This window comes from Dermochelys coriacea, chromosome 14, assembly GCF_009764565.3.
Source record: "Dermochelys coriacea isolate rDerCor1 chromosome 14, rDerCor1.pri.v4, whole genome shotgun sequence".
Lineage (NCBI taxonomy): Eukaryota > Metazoa > Chordata > Testudines > Dermochelyidae > Dermochelys > Dermochelys coriacea.
This window is the reverse complement of record NC_050081.1, coordinates 29,667,285-29,689,186: the sequence shown is the minus strand read 5'-3', so window position 1 is coordinate 29,689,186 and position 21,902 is coordinate 29,667,285. Positions and strand designations below refer to the sequence as shown.

General features: G+C 45.4%; 2 protein-coding genes and 1 non-coding gene across 6 annotated transcripts in view; 2 read left to right on the top strand and 1 right to left on the bottom strand.

The window, feature by feature from the left end:
• LOC119842762 (zinc finger protein 239-like) overlaps positions 1-21,902 on the top strand; it is a 605,953-nt gene that overhangs the window by 46,255 nt on the left and 537,796 nt on the right. The gene's annotated exons all lie outside the window — the stretch shown is intronic.
• LOC119842466 (zinc finger protein 271-like) overlaps positions 1-21,902 on the bottom strand; it is a 638,009-nt gene that overhangs the window by 502,142 nt on the left and 113,965 nt on the right. The window lies entirely within an intron of this gene.
• TRNAT-UGU lies at positions 14,504-14,576 on the top strand. The gene has a single exon. It is a non-coding gene; the product is annotated as a tRNA-Thr (tRNA).

Here is a 21,902-nt window from a genome sequence, read left to right as displayed (position 1 = left end):
AACAACCCAACCCAACCCAACTTCCTGTCCCAACTACCAGCTGCCAATCACCTTCCCATTCCCTGTTGTTGCTAGGGCTGGATTAAAACAATCTTGGAATCAAGGTACAGCAAAACATTGAGGTGCTGCTGTGTCTCCCCACCATTTAGTGCAATGCGGGTGGCATTCTGGAGAGGCTGGGACACAATAAGGAAGCCCCCCTGCTCCGTTCTTCCCTATCAGCCAGGTTGTACCTGCTTGGTGGGTGGAGTGCTGGAAGTGCACACACTTCCCCTCCTGCCACACTCAAGAGCCCTCTGTTGGGGAGGGCTTGGCAGCAGAGACGGGGCAGCTCCCCCTCTCAGAGCAAGTGTCCCAGGCTTACTGCACTAAGGCAGCCTCAGTTACACTCAGGTCATATTTTCAAGTTTTTCTTCGCAATTGTGAGAGCTAGAAACGGACTCTTTTTCCACCAGGAAAGCAGTGATTGCTGTAATTGCGTGACTCCAGGAGCTGGGTCCCCAACGCATGGCAAAATAGTGCCTGTGCCCTACTGCAGCCCTGGCAGCTCTTTGTTCCCATCTGTTACACAAATACCCAGCATCTTCTGGCTCCATCCTCCCTTCCCATGTTACAGCACCATCACCAAGGCTCTCTGCTGCCCATGTCAGTTTCAAGCCAGTGGGAGATAATTGCTTTCTATTTATTTATTGAATATAAAATCCCCTCAGATTTTCTCCCTTTTTTCTCTCCATTTTTTAACTGGGGTAACTTCCTGGTTACCCGAGAGGGTAGGGGGTTGGCGTGGGAGGGAATTAAACCTCTTTTCAGTCAACTACCCTGTGCATGTTTGGGAACTCCATTTATGTAAATAAAACTCCCCCGCCCCAAGGCAGTACACAGCCTCCGGCCCATCCAAACTCCATTACCCATACACCACCCCTGCTGCTGCCCCTTACAACTGCCTAAGAAACTTCCGTCTCCATCCTCCTCTCAATGCTTGGGTCATTGGATGCCGTCCGGAACCACCTGCTGCCCATGTAAAGGGCAGGGCTGGGGAGCAGGAGGAAACAACCCCTTTATATTTGCTTTTTGAGTATTAGTATAAAATTTGGGATTTCATCCCTTTTTCACTCTGAGTATCAAATCTTGATAGAAAATATTAATGTTCTCCTCACCTGTTGCCATTTGTATGTAACTGTTGAACATTATTTGATAGACACGATAGTCTCCTCTGCTACTGTCCTTTTCTCTCATTAATTATCAGATCCCTCAGATTTCCCCTTTTCTCTCTAATTAGTGACTATTGATATTAAAAACCCTTTAAATTACACCCCTAAGTATCCAATCTCATCAAAATTGGGTATTTTCTATGTAATTATGGAATAATGATATTTTACATTAATATGAAAATCCTCTCAAGTCTGGGGGTTTCTCATCCTTTTTAATTGCAGAAACTTGGCCTTGAGTTGGAGGGAAACTGTAATCCTGACTCATCACCACAGCTCTCCCTCTGTCAACCACCTGCCCCTCCCCCGCTCCATCCCAACTGCTGTGGAACCTTCCGGTGCCGTCTCCCTTCCCTGCCCATGTCACCCAGGGCTCCCTGCAGCCCACGTCTGTTGCACAGCATGGGGGGACTGCTCACTTTTGCGTTAATTTTCTCATATTGACCTAAGGTCCCCAGAGATTTTATCTCTTTTTTTCTCTCCCATTTAAACTGCAGCAACTTTTTCTGCTTCTGGAGGGAAGTAATTGCCTTTAGTCATTACTCCAGAGGAAGAAGAGCAAGGGAAGGCATTTAAACACCCCTTCAATACTTTCCCCCTTTCCCGCCTCTGATCTGGGAATCAAATTGTTTCCCCTTTATATCAATAAAAATACCCCTAGATGATTATGTCTGCCATTTACGCACTCCCAACTGCCACAGAACCTTCCGGTCCCGTCTCCAAACTGCAAAATAACTGCCTCTCGCCTATTGCTGCCTGCTCCCAACTGCCACAGAAACTTCTGGTCCTGTCTCCCAACTGCCTTTTGCCTGGTGCTGCCTGCTCCCAACTGCTGCAGAACCTTCCCATCCCATCTCCCAATTGCCCCTCCCCTGCTGCTGCCCACTCCTAACTGCCACAGAATCTTCTGGTCCCATCTCCCAACAGCCCCACAACTTCCTCTCGCCTGTTGCTGCCCACTCCCAACTGCCACAGAATCTTCCAGTCCTGTCTCCCAACTGCCACAGAACCTTCTGGTCCCATCTCCCAACAGCCCCACAACTTCCTCTCGCCTGTTGCTGCCCACTCCCAACTGCCACAGAATCTTCCAGTCCTGTCTCCCAACTGCCACAGAACCTTCTGGTCCCATCTCCCAACAGCCCCACAACTTCCTCTCGCCTGTTGCTGCCCACTCCCAACTGCCACAGAATCTTCCAGTCCTGTCTCCCAACCGTCCTTCTCCTGCTGCTGCCCACTCCCAACTGCCACAGAAGGTTTAGGCTCCGTTCTCTCCTTTCTTCTGCAAAAGCAGTGTCACTGACAGCTCTGCCTTTGTGAAAGGCAAACAGGGAGGCTAATCCTCACTTTCGCTACAATCAAACATTGCTATAAAATCCCTTCAGATTTTGTCCCTTTTTAAACTCCCTTTTTAAACTGCAGTAATTCTTGGGTTTGGAGGGAGACAGTTGGCCTTGGTTCCCATACCTCTCAATTTGCCAGGGCCGAAATGTGAGATACAATGTATGACAAAGGCCCAAAGGGAGGGAAATAATAATAAAACCCCACAGGAAACTGGAACAGTGGTGGGATCCATCCCTTTAGTCTGAAGAACGCTGCAACTTGTGATTTTTCATTTATGATACCATTTTCAACAGTAATGAGGAGGGGATGCTGAATTTGTATGAAATTGTGGGACTAAAATGAGTGCGAGTCCACACTGGTTTTGGAGGGAAAAATATTTGCTGATTAACATGTCTCATATTGACACCTGCTCCAATCTGGATTGTCAGAGCACCCAGGGAATGGGATGCAGGGCCTTTCACCATTAGGGCTCTGGTTCCAATCCACCTTCCCCGATTTAGAAGGTGGGTTATTTTTTAGTGGTGGATGTTAGGGGGCTTATTCCTTCACCCGCTTACTTCCCTGGTCCTTCTCACATGAACAGAGAGCAACAATACCCGAAGTCCAAAGGTGCAAACAATTCAATGTTTATTGGGGTGAACTTCCAGCAAGCATGATTCCAGTTTCCTTCCTTAGTGTTCCCCCTTCCCATCTCTGACATCACAGAGCCTTACCTGTGTCCCTGTTCCCATTCCCCCCCTTAGCAAAACATGATTCCAATTTCCCCACCCCCATTCCCTGTTCCCATTCCCCACCCTTCCTGATTGACTGCAGACTGTATAGTAAAACTTGAGTTCTGCTTAATTATACCTTAACCTGTCATTTTACTGAAATTTAATTAACCAATCCTAAAATATTGCAACATGATTGTTTAACCAATTATATCCCACCACTTTAATTAGTTTACACCCAGCAAAATTAATTATACAGCAGACAGAAACAATCACAGAACCTGACAGAGATTATATAAACAAACAATAAAAAAATGGGGACTACAATAATAGAACAACACAGAAATAAGGATTTCACATCCCAGCTATTCATAAGTGAGTTCTTGCCAGAAAGGATGCTATCCAACTAAGTTTCCTTTTACATTTTCTAGGCACTTCCCTTTCTCTGGAGGTGATAGGCATTATCAGGACAGGACTGTATTCCTAACAGCCCAATAGCACCTTATTTCAATGTGACTAGTTTGGAATGTGAGGATGTGACCGGTCGCTTCCCAGCTTATGGCTGCCTCTGCTGCTTAGCCAAAGATGTTAGCCTAATAACAGGGCCTCAGAGTGTCACAGTAAGAGAAGGCACTTACAACAGCAGACAGTGATTTTGATTCTTTCTTTTATATCTCTATAACTAGCCAAGTGATAAGAATACACCTAAATTCTTAGAGTATAGGCCTTTACAGACAGGCCTGAATATCTATATCCTAACACTCCACCCCTTTTTTTCTTTTTCTTTTGGGATCCTCCTGCCCAGGTATCCCTGGAAAAGCATAGGACATATGGCGACACATTTCCTGATAGGGCCAGGCATCAAGGTGGAAGGTGTCTATATTCCATTTGTCCCACTGCCCCTTGTGTAGTATAGTGCCCTGCACCTTCTCTCATGCAGTCATATCACACCTATTCCAATTAGTGTCCCAGACTTCCCATTATAGTGGGCCCAAGAAGGTTGGGTCCGAGTTGTCTAGTACACTGCAGGGTGGGGAGGGCTTACTACATTACTTATAGGTTATCTCCATATGCAACGTAACACAAGTACAGTTAACAATACAAAATCCACAGCAACACCGAGTCCTGACCACTGCAGTATGGTCCAACAGCCGAGCCACCACCAAAACACTGCCTCTCCTCCTTCGTCAGGGTCATGATCTTATGTGTCCAGTTGCTGGCAGTTGCAACAAGCTTCCCCTGCAGGTTTTGCATGCTTTTGTCCATATCATAAGTCAATTGAATGTTCACAGAGACATGGGATATTATCCAAACCAGCTTAACCATTTGGTATGGAATCAGGCCATTTGCCCTGGTTTGATTATTTACAGCAATAAGATTTACAGATCCATTTGTGCACCATAGTCCAGATAGCAGCATGTAGATGTGATGCAGATGTTTGGTTATGGGCTGGTATAATTGTGCCCCTAGTAATATGTACATTCCCAGAAAAACACCTTATACACAGTACACCCAATTGTCCACCCCTTGTACAGGCCATTGATCCTGCTCCTCCATAGTCATAGGAGAGGGGCACATCCAAACATCTTCTGTTGATTTACACTATTTTACACACCCCTCCATTGATTCCCAGTGAGCTCCTTCTCATTATTTCCATAGAGCTTACGGGAACCACCTTAGTTGCCATTCCATTTCCAGGTACCATGGTAGCTATTACACAGGTGTTGGCCTAATTGAGCATTTTGCATTCCCATACACATCTCCCCACCAAGGTCAGCCTTTTGAAGCCATCCCCCACTCATGTCATGAGATTTTTTTTTATTGAAACACAACAAAGCAACAAGACAAACACCACAGACAAACAACACAAAACATAGATCCATGATATTCTGAATTATTCTTCTGCTGGCGCCAGCTTGCTTGTAAAGTGTCTGAAAAACAAAAGAAACAATTTCCACCACCCCCTAGTGGGGACAGATTATTGTTTAATAGTAATACTACTTCCTTTTACAAATTTCCTTGCTAATTGCAGGAAAAACAGAAGAATTACCTCCAGGCTGTCCTTATTTTGTTCTATATTCAGGCTAGTGAATTACCCCACTCACTGGTCATTTATGAAATTCAAGAGATGGTGTACCTCAGTTTCCCCTCCTGTACAACCGACCAAGTTTGCAATAGTTTCTCTGCCGTACCAAACAGTGGAGAAGATGTCAATTAAGAGCACAATCGCAGGCATTCTCGTTTCCCTTTCTGGGTATGTGCTGTGAGACTGTGCCCCTCAGATAGACAAGTAGGTGTCCATCCCAATATCTGTTATGTGTTCAGATGGGCCTCAGGGCCTCGTCTATGCTACAGAAGAGGCCACATCAGCATTGACTTCTCCCAGCCTTGGACACAGCAGGCAGCAATGGAAATAAGGAGACTCCATCAAACTGTGTGAGATTCTCCAGGGACCTGGGATTATTTCAGGTCTCACCTAGAGGTGCTTGAACAATTTGTATAGTGGAGGTCCCGAGAGCCATTGAACCAAACTATAAACCCTGTGTATAATGGAAACCACTTCAAGCCAGAGGGTATTGCTGCATCCCAAGGACCCCTAGTTCCAGCACCTATGGTCTCAACATAGAATGGCCATGGGACTGATGGGCACCTGGCCCCAGGGGCTACCCAAATCCCTGGGGCTCTATCTTTGATTCATTAGCTCTGGAGGTTTCTCTCTGCTCAGGAAGGAGAGAAGATTTCTGTCCAAAGAAGGACAGAAGATTCTGTCCAAATCTTCCATACAAAGGAAGGAGGTTTAGATAGTTGAGGCCATAAAAGAAGTCTGGGGAATTGCTAGAGGAGAGGGCTGCTCTCTCTCTTTCTTCTAACCAGGGGAACGGGTTGAGCTTCCAGGCTCAGAAGCTGCTGCCTGCCTTCATTGTGAGGCACAAATCCTGGCTGAGCAGCTGCTGACCGGGAACAGTCAGCATGGATTTACCAAGGGCAAGTCATGCCTGACTAACCTAATTGCCTTCTATGATGAGATAACTGGCTCTGTGGATGAGGGGAAAGCAGTGAACATGTTATTCCTGGACTTTAGCAAAACTTTTGATATGGTCTCCCACAGTATTCTTGCCAGCAAGTTAAAGAAGTATGGGCTGGATGAATGGACTATAAGGTGGATAGAAAGCTGGCTAGATCACCAGGCTCAATGGGTAGTGATCAATGGCTCCATGTCTAGCTGGCAGCCGGTATCAAGCGGAGTGCCCCAAGGGTCGGTCCTGGGGTGGTTTTGCTCAATATCTTCATTAATGATCTGGAGGATGGCATGTATTGCACCCTCAGCAAGTTTACAGATGACACTATACTGGGAGGAGTGGTAAATTCGCTGGAAGGTAGGGATAGGATACAGAGGGACCTAGACAAATTATAGGATTGGGCCAAAAGAAATCTGATGAGGTTCAACAAGGACAAATGTAGAGTCCTGCACTTAGGATGGAAGAATCCCATCCACTACTACAGACTAGGGACCGAATGGCTAGGCAGCAGTTCTGCAGAAAAGGACCTAGGGGTTACAGTGGACGAGAAACTGCATATGAGTCAGCAGTGTGCCCTTATTGCCAAGAAGGCTAACGGCATTTTGGGCTGTATAAGTAGGAGCATTGCCAGCCAATCGAGGGACATGATCATTCCCCTCTATTTGGCATTGATGAGACCTCATCTGGAGTACTGTGTCCAGTTTTGGGCCCCACACTACAAGAAGGATGTGGAAAATTGGAAAGAGTCCAGCGAAGAGCAACAAAAATGACTAGGGGGCTGGAGCACATGATTTATGAGGAGAGGCTGAGGGAACTGGGATTATTTAGTGGACAGAAGAGAAGAACGAAGGGGGATTTGATAGCTGCTTTCAATTACCTGAAAGGGGGTTCCAAAGAGGATGGATCTAAACTGGTTCTCAGTGGTAGCAGATGACAGAAAGAGGAGTAATGGTCTCAAGTTGTAGTGGGGGAGGTTTAGTTTGGATATTAGGAAAAACTTTTTCACGAGGAGGGTGGTGAAGCACTGGAATGGGTTACCTAGGGAGGTAGTGGAATCTCCTTCCTTAGAGATTTTTAAGGTCAGGCTTGACAAAGCCCTGTCTGGGATGATTTAGTTGGGGATTGGTCCTGCTTTGAGCAGGGGGTTGTACTAGATGCTCTCCTGAGGTCCCTTCCAACCCTGATATTCTATGATTCTATGACGTCCCCTCTCTACCCACAGCAGGGTCTCTGCAGGGACAGCCCTTCATTCCACCCCTCTGTGCCCAGCCAGTGGGAACTTTATCCTGGGGATGGAACCAGCACCTGGGGCAGCCCTGGGCTCTGCAGTCACCAGCTCCTGAGCAGCAGACTTCAGGTGATGGAAGTAGGGTTGCCAATTTTGGTTGGACATATTCCTGGAGCTTTCACCACATGATGTAACCTTCAATTAAAGATTAATCTTTAATTCCTGGAGTCTCCAGGACAATCTTGGAGGGTTGGTAAACCTAGATGGGAGAGACCCGGTGCCAGGCAGGAAAGTGACTATGCACAAATGGCCCCTCCTTGTCCCAGCTCTGCTCCCGGGTGGGGGTCTGTGAGTTCCAGAACTGCTGCCCTCCCTGACACCCCCAGGCTCTGCTCCCCTGAGCGCATGCAGGGCCGAGCGAGCTCCGGGACAGCAATCGCCCCAGGACCGGGCTAGGGACCGAGTCTCCCAGTCTGAGGGGAGGAGAGAGGGGTGGGGAGCGAGGAGGGAGGTTCCCAGCTCCCAGCCCTGCCCAGACCCATTTCCTGCAGCATCCCAGGGTAGATTGACTTTCCTGGGACAAGGTGAGGAGCAGAGAGAGAAAAAGCCAGTTCCTACCTCTGCCTAGTCCCCAAGCTACTGGGGGAGTGTGCAGGGACAATGTCAAGAGAAATCTCCCAAAGTGGCTCCTTTTGATTCTATTCTTTTCTAGTGTTCTGTTCAGAGAATTGGTTACTAGGAGGGTTTAAGATCTTCTCTGTAAATTTAGGATTTGTGAGAAATTATAAAGTGTAAAATATATATATCTACAGTTCTTTTTATTTGTGTCATCCCTTTCCACAGTATCCTTTCTCTCCAGTGTAAGGAATGACTCTTGTCTGCATTCCTTCTTTATCCCACATATGATGGGACCATAAAAGAATATAAGGAGGAGAATCTTTACCAGAATATTCAGAGAGTGTCCATTCAAGATGCCACCAATAAATCCAAAAGGAATGTTACTCAAAGTCTTGAAAAGAGACCAACTCTCTAAGAACCAGCCCAAGTTAGAAAAACCCTCAAGGGGAGAAAGGGAGTAAAACCACTAACCATGCAGGAGGTTTCCTGAATGGCCTCATTTTCCAAGGCACACACCCAGGGGAGAAACCAAACATATGTATAGAATGTGGGGAAAGTTTTGCTCAGAACTCAGACCTTGTTAATCATCAGAGATCCACACTGGAAAGAAACCCTATAAGTGTATGTACTGCGGGAAAAGGTTCAATGTGAGCTTGAACCTGAGTCGACACCAGAGGATCCACAAGGGAGAGAGACCCTATCTCTTCTCTGACTGTGTGGGAAAAGCTTCACGGACAAATCGACACTCACTCAGCACCAGTGCATCCACATGGGAGAGATACCTTATAAGTGCCCTGACTGTGGGAAGAGCTTCAGCCGCATCTCCTACCACAAGAGACACCTGAGGAATCCTCCAGAGAAGAAATGGAATAAATGCACCCATCAGGGGAACAGTATACAGAAATTCAAAGAGATCAGCATCCAGCAGCAGATCCCAATGATCCAGATCCCAAACACGTGTGCTATATGCTGGAAAAGCTTAGGCCAGAACTCAGACCTTGTTAAGCACCAGAGAATCCACAGAGGAGAGAAAACTTACAAGTGCCTTGACTGCAGGAAAAGGTTCAGCATCAGGTCAAACCTCATAAGGTATCAGAGAATCCACCTGGGAGAGAAGCTCTACCTATCTATACCTGACTGTGGGAAAAGCTTCAGCTCCAGAGAATCCACACTGGGGAGAGAGCCTACAAATGTGTCTACTGTGGGAAGAGCTTCAGACAGAGCTTCCACCATAAGAATTATCAGAGAACCCACATGGAGGAGAACCCCATCTCCTTTCTGCTCCTTTGGTACTGCCCGTCTCAGACCTATTAAAGAACTAACTAACCTGTGGGCTTTTGTGGAGGAAGCCATTAGTTGGGGAGCAATATAGGAATACTCTTGGATTCCTTACTGATGCTGAGCTGTCACATTGCAAGTACAGTAGAACCTCAGAGTTATGAACACCAGACTTATGAACTAACCAGTCAAGCACATACCTCATTTGGAACCAGAACTGGAAGTATGCAATCAGGCAGCGGCAGAGACCAAAGCAAACAAAAAAAAGGCAAATACAGTACAGTATTGTGTTAAACTTAAACTACTCAAAAAATAAAGGGAAAGTTAAAAAAAAAAGATTTGACCATATAAGGAAACCATTTCTGTGCTTGGTTTCAGAGTAGCAGCCGTGTTAGTCTGTATTCTCAAAAAGAAAAGGAGGACTTGTGGCACCTTAGAGACTAACAAATTTATTAGAGCATAAACTTTCGTGAGCTACAGCTCACTTCATCGTAATGCATCCGATGAAGTGAGCTGTAGCTCACGAAAGCTTATGCTCTAATAAATTTGTTAGTCTCTAAGGTGCTTCAAGTACTCCTTTTATTTCTGTGCTTGTTTCATTTAAATTTAAATGGTTAAAAACAGAAATTTTCTTTTGCATAGTAAAGTTTCAAAGCTGTATCAAGTAAATGTTCAATTGTAACCTTTTGAAATAACCATAATGTTTAGTTCAGAGAGTTAAGAACATTTCAGAGTTACAAACAACCTCCATTCTCAAGGTGTTCGTAACTCTAAGATTCTTCTGGGAATGTGGGGAAAACTTGCTACAGTTTTGACTGCACTTCCTGAGGGAGTTGGCTGATGTGATGCAGAGCCGTTGGCCATTATCTTTGAAAACTCGTGACGACTGTGGGAGGTCATGGATGACTGAAAAAAGGCAAATATAATGCCCAAGGGAACAATGAGAATCTGGGGAACTACAGCCTCACCTCAGTTCCTGGAAAAATAATGAAGCAGGTCCTCAAGGAAACCATTTTGAAGCACTTGGAGGAGAGGAAGGTGATCAGGAACAGTCAATATGGATTCACCAAGGGCAAGTCATGCCTGACCAACCTGATTGCCTTGTATGATGAAATAACTGGCTCTATGGATATGGGGAAAGCAGTGGATGTGATATACCTTGACTTTAGCAAAGCTTTTGATACGGACTCCCACAGTATTCTTGCCAGCAAGTTAAAGAAGTATGGATTGGATGAATGAACTATAAGGTGGATAGAAAGCTGACTAGATTGTCGGGTTCAACTAGTAGTGATCAATGGCTAGTTGATCTGTTTTGTTCAACATCTTCATTAGTGATCTGGATGATGGGATGGATTCCACCCTCAGCAAGTTCACTGATGACACTAATCTGGGGGGAGAGGTAGATACACAAGAGGGTATGGATAGGGTCCAGAGTGACCTAGACAAATTGGAAGATTGGGCCAAAAGAAATCAGATGAGGTTCAATAAGGAGAATGCAGAGTTCTGCACTTAGGATGGAAGAATCCCATGCACTGCTAGAGGCTGGGGACCAACTGGCTAAGTGGCAGTTCTGCAGAAAAGGACCTGGGGATTATAGTGGACAAGAAGCTGGATATGAGTCAACAATGTGCCCTTGTTGCCAAGAAGGCTAACGGCATATTGGGCTGCTTTAGTAGGAGCACTGCCAGCAGACTGAGGAAGTGATTATTCCCCTCTATTCGGCACTGGTGAGGCAACATCTGGAGTATTGTATCCAGTTTTGGGCTCCCCACTACAAAAAAGGATGTGGACAAATTGGAGAGTCCAGCTGAGAGTAATTAAAATGATTAGGGGGCTGGGGCACATGACTTATGAGGAGAGGCTGAGGGAACTGGGCTTATTTAGTCTGAGGGGAGATTTGATAGCAGCATTCAACTACCTAAAGGGGGGTTCCAAAGAGGATGGATCTGGGCTCTTCTCAGTGGTGGCAAATGACAGAACAAGGAGCAATGGTCTCAAGTTGCAGTGGTTGGATATTAAGAAAAATATCTAATATCTAGGTTGAATATTAAGAAAAACTATTTCACTAGGAGGGTAATGAAGCACTGGAATGGGTTACCTAGGGAGGTGATGGAATCTCCATTCTTAGAGGTTTTTAAGGCCTGGCTTGACAAAGTCCTGACTGGGATGATTTAGTTGGGCTTGGTCCTGCTTCAATCAGGAGTTGGACTAGATGACCTCCTGAAGTCTCTTCCAACCCTAATCTTCTATGATTCTGTGATTCCTCTATGCAGCACTGAGAGGCTGTTTGCTATCATCTCCAGTTGGCTAGGAGACTCTGTTCCATCCTAGCAGATGAATATCTGGTCTCAGTTTTTTGTGCCTTTGTCACCTATATATAGCCATCAGTAGGTTGGGATTTCAACAATTTCCACCCCACCATCAACCTCAGCCTGGACCAGTCCACAGAAGAGGTGCACTTCCTAGACACTACAATGCTAATAAGTGATGGTCACATAAACACCATCCTATACTGGAAACCTACTGACCGCTATACTTACCTACATGCAGTGATGAGCTGGAGCCAATTTGCACCGGTTTGCGCGAACCGGTTGTTAAATTTAGAAGCCGGTTTAGAACTGGTTGTTAAAGGGTTGGGCAAACTCCGGCCTGTGGTCCACATCTGGCCTGCAGGACCATCCTGTCCGGCCCACCTGAGTTCCCGGCTGGGGAGGCTCCCCTTGAGAATCCCTTTTTACTCACCCGGCAGCACTCCGGGTATTCGGCGGCACTTCGGCAGCAGGTCCTTCACTCACGCCAGGTCTTCAGCGGCACTTCGGCGGTGGGTCCTTCAGTGCCGCCGAAGACCAGGGGCAACTGAAGGAACCGGTTCTTCAGATTTTGACAGCTCATCATTGCCTACATGCCTCCAGCTTTCATCCAGACCACATCACACGATCCATTGTCTGCAGCCAAGCTCTAAGATACAACCGCATTTGCTCCGATCCCACAGACAGAGACAAACACCTATAGGATCTCTATCAAGAATTCTAAAACTACAATACCCACCTGGTGAAGTGAAGAAACAGATTGACAGAGCCAGAAAGGTACCCAGAAGTCACTTACTACAAGACAGGCCCAACAAAGAAAGTAACAGAACGCCACTAGCTGTCACATACAACCCCCAACTAAAACCTCTCCAGCTCATCATCAAGGATCTACAACAGGGGTGGGCAAACTATGGCCTGCAGGCCAGATCCAGCCCCTCAGGGCTTTGGATCCAGCCCGCAGGATTGACCCCCGTGGTGCCATAGGCCCCACACTACTCTCAGAAGTGGCTGGCACCATGTCCCTGGGGCCCCGGATGGGGGGGCAGAGGGCTCTGTGCGTTGCCCTTGCCTCCAGGCACTGGAACGGGGAACCACAGCCAATGGGAGCTTTGGGAAAGGTACCTGGAGGCACGGCAAGGGCAGCGCGCAGAGCCCTGTGCCCCCCCTCACCCAAGGGCCGCGCAGGGACGTGGTGCTGGCCACTTCCTGGAGCAGCGCGGTGTGGGACCAGGGCAGGCATGCAGGGAGCCTGCCGTGGCCCCGGTGTGTGCTGCTGCCACCCTGGAGCTGCTTTAGGTAAGCATTACCGGGCCAGAGCCTGCACCCTGAACCCCGCCCCCCAACTCCATGCCCTAAGCCCCCTGCCTGCACCTCGCACCCCTCCTGCACCCCAATCCCTGCCCTGAGCTCCCTGCCACACCCCTCCTGCACTCCAACCCCCTGCCCTGATCTCCCTGCCACATCCCACACCCCTCCTGCACCCCAACTCCCTGCCCTGAGCTCCCTCCTGCACTCCGCACCCCTCCTGCACTCCAACCCCCAGCGCTGAGCTCCCTGCCACATCCCACACCCCTCCTGCACTCCAACTCCCTGCCCTGAGCTCCCTCCTGCACTCCGCACCCCTCCTGCACTCCAACCCGCTGCCCTGAGCTCCCTGCCACACCCCACGCCCCTCCTGAACCCCAACTTCCTGCCCTGAGCTCCCTCCCACAGTCCTCACCCCTCCTGCACCCCAACCCCCTTCCCTGAGCCCCCTCAGACACCCCGCACCCCTCCTCTGCCCCAATCCCTTGCCCTAAGCCCGTTCCTGCACACCACACCCCCTCCCACACCCCACACTTCCTGCCCTGGCCCTGCATACAATTTCCCCACCCAGATGTGGCCCTTGGCCCAAAACGTTTTCTCACCCCTGATCTACAATCTATCCTGAAGGATGATCCCTCACTCTCACAGACCTTGGGAGACAGGCCAGTCCTTGCTTACAGACAGCCCCCCAACTTAAAGCAAATACTCACCAGCAACTACACACCACACAACAAAAACACCAGCCCAGGAACCAAACCCTGCAACAAACCCCGGTGCCAACTCTGTCCACATATCTATTCAAGGGACACCATCATAGGACTTAACCACATCAGCCACACCATCAGGGGCTTGTTCACCTGCACATCTACCAATGTGATATATGACATCATGTGCCAGCAATGTCCCTCTGCCGTGTACATTGGCCAAACTGGACAGTCTCTATGCAAAAGAATAAATGGACACAAATCTGACATCAGGAATCATAACATTCAAAAACCAGTAGGAGAACACTTCAATCTCCCTGGTCACTTAATAACAGACCTAAAAGTGGCAATTCTTCAACAAAAAAACTTCAAAAACAGACTCCAACGTGAAACTGCAGAACTGGAATTAATTTGCAAACTGGACACCATCACATTAGGTCTGAATAAAGCCTGGGCGTGGTTGGGTCATTACAAAACCTAAACCTAATTTTCTCCATACTAATTTCCCCCTCCTGTTACTCATACTCATCCAATGAAGTAAGCTGTAGCTCACGAAAGCGTATGTTCTAATAAATTTGTTAGTCTCTAAGGTGCCACAAGTACTCCTTTTCTTCATACCTTCTTGTCAACTGTTTGAAATGGGCCACTCTCATTACAAATACAAAAGTTATTTTTCCTCCCTTGGTATCCTATTGTTAATTGAATTGTCTCGTTCGACTGACCTCACACTTGGTAAAGCAAGATATTGGGAGTTTAAAAACAAGAATGTTTGTTTAGCTTCAGGGTCCATACCTCAGGGGTTAGAGCACTGGTCTTGTAAACCAGGGGTTGTGAGTTCAAATCTCACTGGAGCCTGACATTGTCAGTCAGGGGGATGAATAGCTCAGTGGTTTGAGCATTGGCCTGCTAAACCTAGGCTTGTGAATTCAATCCCTGAGGGGGCCATTTAGGGATCTGGGGCAAAAATTGGGGATTGGTCCTGCTTTGAATAGGGGGTTGGACTAGATGACCTCCTGAGGTCCCTTCCAACCCTGATATTCTATGAACTCCCATCTTTTCATGTATTTATACCTGCTCCTGTATTTTCCACTCCATGCATCTGATGAAGTGGGTTCTAGCCCACGAAAGCTTATGCCCAAATAAATTTGTTAATCTCTAAGGTGCCACAAGGACTCCTCGTTGTTTTATCAAAAGTTAAAGTGAAATTTGTCTGTGTGGGAGACAGAACCTTCTCTAGGGGTGGTCTCACACTGTGGAATGAACTTCCCCAAGAACTATTATAAACCTCACCACTTTCCACTCAAAGTGGAATATTTAACAAGAAGAAGAAAAAGAAAAACCAACAAAAACAAACACAGAAACTCTACCAAAACAAGATACTCCAAGTGCCTCTTTCTCTGGGCAGAGGATGAGAGAACAAATAACATGAAACAGATGTGGAGTAGTGCTTAATGCACTACTGGAAGGCAATCAGATACTACCGTGATGAACAGAGTATAAAAATCTGAGTAGAGTAGAATAGAATAGAACAGTGGAATTAATTGTTTAAGTATCTGTGATGCATGTATGTGAGCTGGGACCTCGTAGCCCAGTCCCCAGAAGGATTAGTATCTACATCTAAGGTCGGCAGATGGCAAGGGTGAAAAATCAGGATGGAGGAGGTAACAGGGTCCTATAGAAGACAAAGCCCCTAATATCAGGACAGTCTAATAAAATCGGGACATCTGATCACCCTATCTACATCACAAAAGCCCAACCAGAACTAGCCCTTGTTGTTCTGCTTGTATGCTGTCTCAGCAGACTGAGGACAGAATGGGCCTCCAGAACAGGATTCAGGCCAACTAGAAGAAGAGTATATGGAAAGCTTACGCTGCCGTCACCTATGTGGTGGTTAGAAATAATTACTACTAATGTGATACCTTTCACTATAGCACCAATGCCACATGCATAGTTTAATCTCGCTATTAAGGTTAAATTTAAAAATGGCTACTCCTCAGTGGTAATTTTTATGGAGAAGAGGTTGTCCCTAATCTATCTCATCCTTACATTACGCTATGAACTTTCAATCCATTGGATATATAAAATGCACTGCAGTTGCTAATATGCCCTTATTTTTTTCTTGGCTGTAAAACCAGGCCATGGCTTTGATAGAAAAGGTTCCTATGCAATGCTGAGTGAATGAACTAATACTAAACATTGTAAAAGAGCCAGAGACTCCAGATAGCAGAGGCAGCTGCCGAAGCAGCCAAAAAGCAAGGACCGCTCCACTGGAGTCAGGGGTAAAATAAGGTCCAGATTGGGCCACTCCAGCCACCAGTCCCACCCTGGCTCCAAAGCTGTTCAGGGGTCCCCACTTCGCTATTGTTTATCCGTATGGTTTATGTCTGGTTCCTTGATTGTTTCTGTCTGTTGCATAGCTAATTTTGCAAGATTTAAATAAAATAATTGCTGGGGTATGATTGAGTAAAGAATTATTTTGCAATATGTTAGGATTGGTCAAAAAATTATTTTGTAATATTTTAGTAAAATGATTGGTTAAGGTATGGCTAAGCAGGACTCAAGTTTCACTATATAAGCTGAGTTCCAAGAAGGAGACCAGTTGGGAAAAGAAAGGAAAAGGAAAAAAAGAATAAGAAGGAAAGACCTGGAAGAAGAAGAAGAATTCACCTCCAAGACACAGCCCAAGAGCAGAACTGCTAGAATCTTATGTACAACTATGACGTGCAGCAACCAGAATCCAGACCAGACCGACCTTGCCTGGTGAACAGGGAAAGTCCACCTGTGTGATGAGGATTGGTGAGTATAGCATTGTATGCTTAGCATGTGTATTCCACTTGGTGATTTTTAATAAATAGAGGTTAAAGATATTACTGTATAAGGCTCTTTCACTGGTAAAAGGTCCCGCAAACCTGCAGAAGAGTACATCCTGAGTCCTGGGAACTAGGTAAGGGTGGGTACTTACTTAAATAAACTGGGTTACACCTTGAGCCCTGGGAACTGGGTAAAGGTAGGTGCCCTAAGTGTGCGGGTAACAAATTTGGTGTAGAGAAAGTGGGCAGCCTAAGGTCGTTTGGACTGAACCAATAAAGCCTCACACAGTGAATAATAGTCAAAAGGTAATAGCAGCAGAATACCTGTGCTATTTTGTCAAAAGGGATCGCTACCTGCTTTACAGAATGACCACTCTGAAGCTTCAGAAGGGAGCAAAGCAAAGGGACCAGGCGGGGTGGTGGTTAGCTGAAGAACCCACCCTCCTTGCTAAATATGGGTAGTGGAATGGGGTCCGTGCCCATGGGGACAATATTCTTTCCCTAGAAGGGATGCCCTTTAGTCTGCTTGTAAGGGGTTTGAAGCATTCTGTAAGTGCATGAAGTCCAAGCCAAAGTAAAAGACTATCACAGCAGCAGCTGGGTAGGCATTATGGAAATATACTAATCTTTCCAGCCTGGTAGCACTCCAGGAAAGACAACTGGAGGATTACAAATTGGAGTTGTGTATAGTTAAGGATAATTTGTCTCAGTATAAGGCATCTCAGTGTACCAGTGCAACTTCAGCATTACAGAACACAACAGCCCTAAAGGCAAAAACAGGAGAGTGTGAACAACTGAAAATAGAAAACCTGAATGGGGAGGTATCTACATTGTAAATGAAGCTTGGGGATGCTCAGGCAGCTGTCAGAACAGTGTTACAAGAAAATAAGGATCAGGCCCATACAAACAGCGAGCTTATAGTCTGCAGGCAGCAAATAGAGAAACTGGAAAACATGTTGGGAGCTGAGAAGGACATAGTAGCAGCAGTAAGGGGAGGGGTAAGTATGGGCACTGAGGATACCGACAGCTGGGATGATATTTGGAATGGGGATAGTTGGATTGATCCCTAACGGAGAGATGTTGGATGGTCATACCCCTCCTCCAATGCTTTTCCTGAAGGACTTTATGCTTCTGTACAAAGGGAATTGCAGGATTTGAAATTAAAGGTGCAACAATTCAATCCTGTGGCTCCAGTTAGCACTAGGGTGGTAACAAAAACAGAACCTGACCCAAATAATGCATAACAACAAAGGAAAACAAGGCAAAGTATTACAGAGGTTTCTGATTTTACCCCAGAGCAGATACGGGCTGCTGCTCAGTTATTGGGACCCATAGATAGGGATATGTGTCTGGACTGGATGGTGAAGGTGTTGGCACGATCCAGGTGGAGGCCTGCAGACTGTAAGGTTTTAGCCCAGGCATGTACTGGTACTGGACAGCAATATGGAGTGCTGAGGAGCAGTTAGGTGTGAACAGTGTTCTTGTTACCGGATGGGACTGGGTGAAGATAGTGATGTCGGCCCGACAACTGGGGAGGTTGTTTTATGTAACAGAACAGGGCGCCTGTGAGTCCCCAGAACTGTATTTTATTAAAAAAGGAGATTTTCGCCATAGCTGCTGGGGTTGTACCAATGGTACATGGACACTCCCTCTGCCCCCCACCCCCGGACTTCAATTAATTAGCTTTTAAGACTGCATTGTTAGACCGTTTGAATTTAAAACTTTTTAAGATTTTAGGATCCATAGATCCAGCTAGGGGGTACCCAGAGTTAAAACAGGACATTTTTTGAGTGGCTGTAATTTTTCAAGACACTCAGGGACAAGCAGGGAAAGGAAATAAGAATAGGAGAATGGAACCCGTCCAGGCGGTAACTTTTGCCAGCAATGGGCCCCCAGATCTCCAAGGGGAGCAGAGCCAGAGGAAAAGGGGCCCCAATGCACTATGGAATGTTAGAGGAAAAGGACAGGGAGGTGCAATGTGCAGTAGAGGAGCAAGAGGAAAAAATGGATATGGGTATGGATTCATAGTTTCATAGATTCATAGATACTAAGGTCAGAAGGGACCATTCTGATCATCTAGTCCGACCTCCTGCACAGCGCAGGCCACAGAATCTCACCCACCCACTCCTATGAAAAACCTCACCCATGTCTGAGCTATTGAAGTCCTTAAATCATGGTTCAAAGACTTCAAGGAGCAGAGAAGCCTCCCTCAAGTCAACCATGCCCAATGCTACAGAGGAAGGCAAAAAACCTCCAGGGCCTCTCCAATCTGCCCTGGAGGAAAATTCCTTCCCGACCCCAAATATGGCAATCAGCTAAACCCTGAGCATATGGGCAAGATTGACCAGCCAGATACTACAGAAAATTCTTTCCTGGGTAACTCAGATCCCATCCATCTAATATCCCATCTCAGGGGATTTGGCCTATTTACCCTGAATATTTAAAGATCAATTACTTACCAAAATCCCATTATCCCATCATACCATCTCCTCCATAAACTTATCGAGTAGAATCTTAAAACCAGATAGATCTTTTGCCCCCACTGCTTCCCTTGGAAGGTTATTCCAAAACTTCACTCCTCTGATGGTTAAAAACCTTCGTCTGATTTCAAGTCTAAACTTCCTGATGGCCAGTTTATACCCATTTGTTCTTGTGTCCACATTGGTGCTGAGCTTAAATAATTCCTCTCCCTCTCCTGTATTTATCCCTCTGATATATTTATAGAGAGCAATCATATCTCCCCTCAACCTTCTTTTAGTTAGGCTAAACAACTAGGATATGCAGATGCAGAATAGAAGATATATGGCTGAAAGTGGAAAAGGTACATTGAGAATGGAGGCATGGAGGAAACTCATGATGGCAGAAGAACCAAAAGAGAAATGGGATGGGAAGCCCATAAGTGAGATACTATAGAGGGTTGTCCAGTTAGAGAGACAAGAGGAATTGATTGACAGGGCTCCTGTAACTCCCATAATTGACCCCAAACCATTGGCGCTACCCCGATGGGGTGCCTGCCTCCCTGGATTCCCCCTGAAGTAGTAGCTCAACTACAATATGAAAATGGGGGCATCCCATTGTAGGGGCAGTAATGGGGAGATAATGGCAACAAACATGCCCCACTATGTTTATTGACACTGGTGCATCAGTATGTGTGCTTCGAGAACAGTGGCTTCCCAAGGATGCTGTGGGAACAAACAATTCAGCACAACTAGTATCATATACAAGGGAGACAGTGGAAACATTTATCACAAGACTTTAAGCATGAAAGAAACATGTTTAAAAAAAAACCAAGACATTCATTGATATCAGTAACATTAAGGATTGCTGTGCATGGTGATTTACTGTTTAATACTGTAAGAAGGACCTACAATGCTGTTTTTTCATTGAAAAAGAAACATGTATTTTAACTAAAAAAAAAAAGCAGCCTAGTTGTGCAGACAACTTAATTCCCCACACCCCTCAGATCACAAAAGGGAACTTTGGGGAGGGGTGACTAATTTCCTTAAGTATCTATTAATTCAGAGTTGTAAGTAAACCTGCTAACTACAGACTTTGAAGTTTGTTTGAAACAAAGAGTTAGGATGGTATAAAAACCTCAGTTTTATGGAGACTGTCCTCTGTCAGCAGAAACTATCTTGAACAGATACTTGCTGCTGGACTGCAAGACTAGGTATGCTGCTTGTTTTTAACTCTGAAAATATATAATGTCACTGTTTGTCCATGATGTCCTTACTAAAAAAAAAAGAAAAGGAGTACTTGTGGCACCTTAGAGACTAACAACTAACCTTAGAGACTTCATGCATCTGATGAAGTGAGCTGTAGCTCACGAAAGCTTATGCTCAAATAAATTTGTTAGTCTCTAAGGTGCCACAAGTACTCCTTTTCTGTTTTGCGAATACAGACTAATACGGCTGCTACTCTGAAAGCTGTCCTTACTAATAATGATACATGTCTTTATTGCAGAGTGATCTGTTTAGCATGGAAATAGCAACTTCAAGCTGTATTTCCCCACTGCAAGGTAAGTGTGTGTGTATGTTTTAAATTTTTTTTTTAAAGAGTTAGTTTTAATGTTTAAATTGTGAGTTAGGGGCCTATGCAAGAGATAAGTGTGGGGATTTACAGTATTTTGTTTCAAAACAGTTCGGTTTTTACTCTGCAAAATGTGATGTGTTTTTAAAATGGGTTGTTTTAAAATTAGTTAATGTTTAAATTGTTGTTGGTGATTTAGGGAATCTATGCAAGACATAGTTATGATGGGGGATTTTAAAAATATTTTATTGCACACTTTGTTTTTGGGTTCATGGTGGAAACATGTGCTTGTATTAAAAAAAAATGTCTAGGTTTTAGAGAAACGCTAGTGGTAGAAATAAAGCAAAACCTGTGTTTGTTGTACAGCCTGAAATGGATTATTTTGTTTTAAAGCTATGACTTTTTAAATAGAAAAACACCTTAATAAGTATTTTATTTTTTAAGTTTACAAGACAGTTTCATGTGTTTTATAATAATAATGTTGTCTGCTCTAAAACATGAGAGATTCTTAGACAAGAGGTAAACAAGCTCAAAAGAGAAAGAAAAGAGACATCTGAAAAGGAAAATTCACCAGCATCAATGGCTGATGGATGGCTGAAGCCCAGTAAATATGTTTTGCTTATTGGTTTGGTTATTTTATGAATTTTTCTATTTTAAGCAAATACATAGGTGTGGATGAGAAAGATGGTAAAGTTGAGTTTTGTAAAATGTTTATTTGATGCTAAGTTGGAACATCTCTGTTTTTCTTAAACAGGCATGGACAGCTCTCCTGACAATGCTGTAGTCAGAGCTACAGGGAAACCTCCACCAGAACTACCAAAGAACCAGGAATCTGCTCTGAGACCTTTAACAACAACAACAACAACACCAATGCAAAACAGCAGAAGAGTGCAGACGAAGCATCAGGACAGTCCAAAGCGCATATACGTCAAGCCAAAGGACAAAACAAAAGACTCTGGTAAAAAGCAACCACACAAACACAACTCCAGTTCCTCAGCTGTCAGCACCACACCAAGCCCTGAGAAAACTGTGAGCGAAAACACACACACTCATAAACCTGGAGCAAACGTTTTAGTGGTTGTGAATAAAAAACCAAGGACTGAAAGCTCCAGCAATGCAGGGGTAGCTCCTTATGAAGTATCCAACAATTGTTACGAACTATTCTCCCACCTCCATAAGCTCGGCACAGCTCTTCGGTATTCTAAAAAGATTTGGGAAAAATATGATGCTTCATTCAGAAAGCTGCTGGATGCTGTATCCTCAGGGGTTCTCAAAGAAAGGAGGACTGGAAACTACATAAAAAATGCAAAAGCTCTTGCAGACAATTTTGAAAAATACTTCA